At 41.4% G+C, this 6,900-nt stretch overlaps 1 protein-coding gene across 1 annotated transcript in view; it reads right to left on the bottom strand.

The window, feature by feature from the left end:
* Window positions 1–1,202, bottom strand: part of KLHL14 (kelch like family member 14) — a 60,624-nt gene extending 59,422 nt beyond the window's left edge. The window contains exon 1 of the mRNA XM_082234823.1: window positions 390–1,202. The gene's annotated coding sequence lies outside the window, so the exon portion shown is untranslated. The remainder of the gene's footprint in view (window positions 1–389) is intronic.
* Between the last annotated feature and the right edge of the window lie 5,698 nt (window positions 1,203–6,900).

A 6,900-nucleotide genomic window follows, 5' to 3' on the forward strand; every position in this document is an offset into this window, starting at 1 on the left:
CAGCGCTTGCCGTCTTCGCCTGTGGCCAGGTGGCAGGCAGGGAGGTCCCCTTCCCCGGTCACTTCCCTTGCCTCCCAACAGAGCCTCTCCCTTTAAGTGGACCCGGTCATTCCTCCCCCCCCACCCACACCTCTCATCCGCCCTCCCCTTCTTTCTTCCCCCTTTGACCATTTCTTGCAATCGGAGTTTATTCTCCAAAGACGTGCGTGTAACACAAGTGCCCCCCCCGATCGCCACATACTTCTAAGCCCACGGAAACCACACGCGCGCACACACACACACACACACACACACACACACGCCCCGTTTTCACGACAATAAACAAGCCACGAGAGAGAGAGAGAGAGAGAAAATACTCAAGACGGATAGACCGAAGGCCAGAAACTTACCTGCTCCACAACCAGCTGCCAAAGTAAAGGTTCACTTAAGCTCCCCCCCTAAAAAAAAATCAATTGTCCTTCCTTTTTAAAGGTTTGATCGCTCCTTCCAAAAACAAAAACAAAAAAACAAAACAAAAAAAACCTTCTGGTGCCCAACTCCAAGCAGTCACTCTTTACAATTTATTTTGTCGTACATCATTTGATCACCATGAATTAGCAACAGCAAGAAAATGTACGAGAGGGAGAAGGGGAGAGAGAGAAAGAGAGAGAGAGAGCGCGCGCAGAGCTTTCTGCAAGAGAAGAAGAAGAAAAAATGTACGTGTGACAAATTATGCTACCAAGAAACAACACATCATTATCCTTGGGCCTGGGGCTCAGTGAGTCGTAACGAGAGTAATAGGAAATCCACGGTTGGGGAGAGAAACGGTCGTGCATGGCCGGTGGAGAGAGACCATACAGGGGGATGGATGCTGGAGAGACTCGCAAAATTATGGCTCAAGGCTATTGTAAAAATTGTCGAGCGTAAATGACTGCGATTTCAAACATCTTTGGAAGAAAGAAGGGGAGAAAGCGACCCCCTCCTCTGCCTCTCTCTCTCTCTCCTCTCTCTCGTCTCTCTCTCTCTATAAAGAACCGTCAAGTTTTAGTGCGCATTGCTAATTAGTCAATTTCTCTCTGCCTTCACAGGCTGGCGACTTTGCTGCTGAGCTGAAACTGCTAATTTCTGTGACCAGCTTTTTTTCTTAGCTGTGATCTGGATGAATGAGTAGCTGTCTCACAGAGATGACAAAAATAAACTCTAATCCCCCCCAAAAAATTTCCACTACATCTTTCTCATGCATAGATTTATGATCTTCAAGCGCCCAGTGCAATATGCAAACTTTTGTGTCTGCACAGAATGGTGTTGGATTCATACTGCACTATATTTGTTTTCTGCCTCCCCTCCCCTCCCTAGCTGCCCCATGTGATGGAAATGTCTGGTCTCAGTACAAGAGATATTGTCACCCCCCAACCCTCTGTTATTAGTTTGACAGGGTACACCCTCCATTCATGCATATGTGAAGGAGAGAGATGAAGAAGCAGAGGTAAAGTGAGGCTAGTGCATAATATTAGTACTATAGCTGTTGCTTTTTCTTTGATTCATCTGCACCACCTACAATTTATGCTCTTGTTTGGAAGCATATTTTCTCTGTCATTTTGTCTGGTTAGACAACTGTCTCTGTACTTCACTGTCAGCTCCTCAGCAGAGAAAAGGTTCAGAAGTCACTTTTTATTGTCAGATTAGCATATTGCCAGATTCGCCTTCCAGTTTAGAGACTTTGCAGTGCAGAAGCCTAACCCAAACCGCAGGAAAACAACTACCTACTCTTTAGCAAGCAGAGCCTTTCCACTTTTTGCCTGATCTAGAGATACTTATGAACTTGCACCACTCATTTCCTAGGGCGAGGTAGGAGGTGGTGGTGGTTTGGTGCAGGTTTTGTGGGTGCTTTATTAAATTGAGTCATAGGACTTTGAAGAAATTTTGGTGTATTCCTCCCACCAACAGGCACTGGAGTAGTGGACAAATTGTCCACACTTTATCCTGTGATATATTACATCCTCACTTTTATAGCTCTGTTCTTCTGTTGTCAAATCTCCAAATGCCCAAAAAGGAATATATGACCTTGAATAAAAATCCCATTAAAGGAGACTTGAGGAGAAGCACTTCACAGAAAGTTGGAGCTGGGATAAAATCTTAAGATTCCCAACTAATAAGGCTCTAGTAATTAAAATGCATGCCAGGGGGTTTATCTGGAACACTAGCCCTTATTTTCTTCCTTCTTAGTTTACAAAAGAATGCAAAAACATCTGCTGATGGAAGGAAACCAGCTGGAAATCAAATTTTACAGGAAATGGGGAGACCCACTTTGCAGTGCAGCAACTGATATCATAAAGAAAATGAAGGTGCCAAATGATTCAGATTAATTTACACTTTTTGCAATGTAATTTATACAAGAGTACATTTTCTTAATGTAGCATTACGTGTCTTGGCATATTGCATTGACAGGCTAAGGGCATAGTCTGCATTGGACAGGGGAGTATTCAGTGCACCCTGTCCTCACAAACCACCTAGTGACCCCACACTGATACACCAGAGACCTTTATAGAAGAGCGCAGCTAGCAGAAAGATGGAGATAACCCCATGCAAAATGATCAGTTTTGTGTTACTGAATGTTTGGTGTGTGCTAAAGATGTGCCAAAACAGGAGCACAGAATGCTCGTTTACACACACATACACATCAATAGCAACAGCTGTGGAATGTTACTAAGGCCCTTGGGAATAGCAGTTTTTCTGTCATTCCATTGCTGTTGAACTTTACTGTATTACTTTCTTTTATAGCTGTAAATAACCCCTGAAGGCCATTTTGCATTATATTACATTAAATAATTAAATAACAAATTATGTGTCACACAATCTTATACTGCCTTAAGTTGTGAAGAGGTCCCTCTGGAAGTTCTGTCAGACGTAGCAATTTTTCATTGCATTCTTGGTGCTGAGAAATGAGAGTTCCCTATTCATTAATGGAAAATAGTTGTTTTGTTTGCTATCCAGATTGATCCCCAAAGTTAGGTTTTATGTCCATATGCCAACGAATGATGCGTGTTCAGTGTCACTGCAAAAGTAAACATGATGTGGCCTGAAGTGCAAAGTTTACCCTCCACACTTTGATCACCATCGTTCCTTTTGGGGGCAATGTTATATGAAGCAACCACTGTGGGTTCATTAAAATCCCATGGAGTTTTATTTATGGACCTGATATAAATAATAATATAATAATAATTTATTATTTCTACCCTGCCCATCTGGCTGGGTTTCCCCAGCCACTCTGGGCGGCTTCCAACAGAAGGTTAAAAATATATTAAAACATCAGTCATTAAAAACTTCCCTAAACAGGGCTGCCTTCAGATGTCTTCTAAATGTCATATAGTTGTTTATTTCTTTGACATCTGATGGAAGGGCGTTCCACAGGGCAGGCACCACTACCGAGAAGGCCCTCTGCCTGGTTCCCTGTAACTTCGCTTCTCGCAGTGAGGGAACCGCCAGAAGGTCCTCGGCACTGGATCTCAGTGTCTGGGTTGGACGATGCGGGTGGAGACACTCCTTCAGGTATACTGCCGAGGCTGTTTAGGGCTTTAAATGTCAGCACCAACACTTTGAATTGTGCTCGGAAATGTACTATCAAGAAGGGTTTCAGAACCAATAGAGCCCCTCACTCACATATATAGGTTCTCCACGCTTACTACTTGTCTGTTTGCTTTCAGCTGTAGAGTAGTCCCCCCCCAAAGATAGCAATTTCATAAATAGAACGTCAACAATGAATTTCACCCTTCCACTTTAAAAACAAAACAAAAACACACACCCATGACATACTTTGTGCAAAACAGAGTTACAGGTTCATGAGCTCTCTATCTTATATGTTTAACAATCTGGGAGTTATGGCAGGGCTATATAGTGAGGTACACATTTAATAAATAATAACATGTTTCTAGTGAAACATCATAAATCTAATATCATGCCAAACATGTTGCATAAAGATGTATATTTTACATATGAGTACCAATCAGAAAAATTGGTTCACAAGTTTCTGTAACCCCAAACTTTGCCTAAAGCTTGCTAACAGGAGAATGGTTGGTTTTCTCCAATTCTTTGTTCCCACTGTAGCCCATGTGTCCTGGAAAATCCTGGCTCAGAGAGACCAACCATAACAGCAATAAAGTGGAACAGAGGGCTGCAGGGGCAAAGTGGAATTGGAACACAATCTTCTCTAGTTCTTGTACATTAGAGGACACCTCTATTGGAACACCCCAAATTTGTCTTCAAATAGAAAGATAGCAGTAGATTAATTTTAGCACAACTTGTCCAGGGTGCAGAAATCTGTTCCTGTGTTTGGTCTATTCAACTGAGCACTATCAGCAGTTTTAATCTCTGCTGCTTTTACATTTTAGGTGGAAGACAAAGTATAACAAGTAGCATTCAGTATGGGGAATGTGTAAATGTATTTTTGTGATAGCAAATTTATATATAAACATAATACCGAAATACAAATACATGCTGAGTGAAGGGTTCTCAGCAACTGTCCATCAAATAGTTTGTATCAGTTAGACAATTTTTTTCTTTCGACTTCTAGATCCCAACTTTTTCCTGACCACCAGTGCAAATGACCAGATATCAAATGGGTTCAGTAGAAATTAAAGGAATTATTCTCTTCTGTTTTACTACAGGCAGTATCACATTTGTGAGAGCTGTTGACCAAGAGTAGAGTGGAGTGTATACTTTACATTCAGAAGATTACATATGCCATATCTATGTTTATCCAGGTATTGCTGGGAAAGGCTCCTGTTTGAAGCCTTGGAAAACTATGTTCACAGTCAGTATAGATGATACTGGATGGACCAGTTCTCTGGCTCAGTGTGAGGCACCTTCATAGGTTTCTGGGCTGTTTTTCTTCTAGAGATATAGGGCATATTTGCACAGTATGTGGAAGAGAGCACCTTTGGACTCCTAATTAGAAAGACACAAAATATGGAAGTGATGTTTCACCTATTTATGGGGAGTTGAGAGCAGTAAAAGCTGGTCCCTTGACAGAGAAGGAGTAGTGATGAGTTGTGCTCCATCCCTGATGTCACTGGTCTCTATGACTTGGAAGAGTTGGAAAAAAATTATGCAGGTTCCTGCTTGCTGGCTCATTCTCACTATCCTTCTCCTCACATTAGGAGCTTGATCTGACTAGTCCCTCCAGCTCTTCAAAAGTCAATACCTGTTGGCCCTCAATTAACTTTTCCACTTCTTTCTGGATGGGATCAACAAAGCCATCACCACCCACTTGCCTGGCCATCTGCACAATGTCCTCCACCTCAGTGGCAATGTTTGGAAATCTCTTGAAATCGTGCACACATATTCCTTCCACAAGTTCTGCCATTTACGAACACCTGAAATCTATTAATTTCTTTGTTTCGAATAAAAGACGGCAACAGCATGCTGAGCTAGATACTACTTACTCAGGGCCAAGCCATGGGTGATGCAGCAGGTTCATGATGGAATTGTCTTGCATTGTGTCATTAATTTCTTAAAAAAAAAAAAAAACAGGTTCAGGGAGTTCAAAATTGATCCCTTCTTCATTTATCCAATCTTAATGACACATATCACAAGATTCCACTAGCTCTACATGGGGGTAGGGTGTTTTTAAAAAATCAAAACATATCTCCACTTATGTATGGCTTATTCCTTTGCACTATCTTGATTTGACCCCTCTTGGAGTTTTTTCCCCACCCCAAATTGCCGAGGAAAATAAAATGTTTGCTTTATGGAGGGTTTTCCCCCTAGTTCTTACCATTGCAGGAAATCACACAAGCAGAGAGGAAGTTATCTTCTTTTTTTATGCTGAAGCACTCGACTTTCATGGGATTCTTTAAAAAGCTAAATTACATAAAGAAACTGTGGGGGAACTGAACGCCTTAGGCAGTTGATAATGGTTTATGGAACCTTTCATGTTCCAATCATCAGTTGAAATCGGACTTAGGTCAGAAGAGACTGAAAATAATTACCGTCCTATGGCAGCTGTGAGCTTGGATGTGATGAATTGGTGGCTTCAATAGCTGTACTTCACATTACAAAGACAACTTCAAAACAAACCACTACTGTAATTTGTACTAATAGTTGATGTCCACTTGCCATTCCAAACTGAGGAACCACTTACTTATCCACTATATATTTTGGAAAATGGTTTGTCTGTCTGTCTGTCTGTCTGTCTATCTGTCCGTTCTCTGTGCTTTCAAATGCTTCTAGAGATATTGTTCCCCAATCTGACATGATTGTTCTCGAGGTAGAGACAGTTTTCATCCACATTTGGACACCATCAGATGCAATTTTGAATCAAGATGTCAGACCAAAATGTTGCAAAACACCACACCAAATTCCCACTTGAGGGTAAGGCCTGTTACAGTGAGGTGGTGAAGGCAGGGCCACATTGCACAACCACCGTCAAGGCAACAAGTATCACTGCCATTTATGGAGAGGGTAAATTAATTTAAAACAAATTTTAATTCATCAATTGAAACACAGAACAAGGGTCAGCTATCGTAGCTTACCAGGGGCTCCAAAAGCCTGTTTTTGCTGCTTTTGTGGTACTGCAAAAACAGGGTATGTCAAGTGTCTAAAAGACCCTGGTTGTTAGACTGTGGTTGGATTGCTGGGTCTCAATTTCTGTAGACCTGTTTTAAACTTTCATGGCTTGGTGATACCCTGTGGCAATAAGTTCCTTGGTCTAAAATAAGTATAATAAAAATGTTTCCACCATGATGTTTACATGGCTTATAATGGAGGTGAGGGGATCATGGTTAATATCTTCATCTTGATTACGTCCTTCTAAAAGAGTAATGAAGAATGTCAATCTTCAGGATTGCTAACTGCTATGATTAAGAAAAGTCAGCATTAAGGCACAGTATTATTAATTTGGTAGTTTTCTTAAGCACATCACAT

Source organism: Podarcis vaucheri, assembly GCF_965113315.1.
Source record: "Podarcis vaucheri genome assembly, chromosome: 8".
Lineage (NCBI taxonomy): Eukaryota > Metazoa > Chordata > Lepidosauria > Squamata > Lacertidae > Podarcis > Podarcis vaucheri.